Source organism: Penaeus monodon, chromosome 38, assembly GCF_015228065.2.
Source record: "Penaeus monodon isolate SGIC_2016 chromosome 38, NSTDA_Pmon_1, whole genome shotgun sequence".
In the NCBI taxonomy this organism is placed as follows: Eukaryota; Metazoa; Arthropoda; class Malacostraca; order Decapoda; family Penaeidae; genus Penaeus; species Penaeus monodon.
In genome coordinates, this window is record NC_051423.1 from 7,895,120 (window position 1) to 7,896,712 (window position 1,593).

Below are 1,593 nucleotides of genomic sequence, written 5' to 3' on the forward strand. Positions count from 1 at the left end.
GATAATGAATAACACAAACCATCGGTAAATATAAAAAAATAACACGATAGACTAGCCTGCGTATATCAAGAATTTCGTTTGCTGCGCGTGAGGTGCGTGACTGATTTAATGACTGTGAACGCAGGAAGTCGTATTACTGGCCACGGGAAACTAAAATTGCGTTTTTCTGCTAAATTTACATGAAACAGTGGAAACACCTCAAACAACAGCATTTGTTATGATGTTTTATTTGTTATTTATAGGACCTCCTCACTGTAGGAAATAAATGTATCGATTTCCAAAGGCTCTTCAAAAGTATGGAGGAACTATATTTTTTCCGCGACTATTTTACGATGAAGGAAGGGAAAGCTGGTCTCCCTTGTCGTGACACAATCAGTCATCGTCTCTGCCTGTCATTGCCCGTGACAGTGCCCTTGACAGCCGGGTTCTTCCCATTTCATGTCAGACTTTCAAATATAATGATTCCGGCAAGACTGTGTAAGGAATCGCCCTTGTCATGGTACTATACGTTAGGGAGAGGGCGGAGGGATGAAGAAAGAGAGAGCCAGAAAGCGAGCGAGAGAGAAATTGCAAGAGAAAGCAAGCGAGGGAGTGAGTGAGGGAAAGAGAGAAAGAGGGAGACAGAGAAAGATAGATAGATAGATAGAGAGAGAGAGAGAGAGAGAGAGTATCAGGAGTCGCCCTTATCATGGTACTATATGTTAGGAAGAGGGCGGAGAGATGACGAAAGAGAGCTAGAAAGCGAGCGAGAGAGAAATTGCAAGAGAGGGCAAGAGAGTGAGTGAGTGAAAGAGAGAGAGGGAGACATAGATAGAAATAGAGACAGAGATAGATAGACAGATTGAGAGATAGATAGATAGATAGATAGAAAGGCAGAGAAAGAGAGAATGACAAACAGACAGACAGAGAAAAGGGGGCTGCGAGAATGAGGAAGAGAGAGAGTGAGGGGGGGGGGGGGGAAGAAAAACAAGACAGATAGTCAGACAGACAGAGAGACAGAGACAGACAGACATGCAAACAGACAAAGCTCACTTACAAGCCTCGAACCTCATAACAATATAACAATATCCTCCACCTACACAGCAGCAAGCCGCCTTTATCAGGTGAGATAACAGTTTCGAAATCAGTTCATTTCGAGCAATATATCCTCCATGCCGGTTCCTCCAGTTTACCCAACGGTGAAGTCCACTCAATCTCGATTCTGAATACATGCCAGGTTTCTGAGACAAAAAGTCGGGCACCATACTCCCACGTGCTCATAATTCTTCATTCATTCTTCTGTTGTTCCCTGGCATGTACTGTTGAAGTGACAAACCATCTGAAATATCGATGTAATAGTGATACTGATGATGAAGATGATGATGATGAGTGATGGTGGTGATGATGATAATTGATGATTGATGATTGATGATGATGATGATGATGATGATGATGATGATGATGATGATGATGATGATGATGATGATGATGATGATGATGATGATGATGATGATGATAACAATTAGGGTAATGATGAATATAACAGTATAATCATTATAAATTTAATATGATCTTGATTACCATTATCATCGTTATCATTATCATTATCATCAT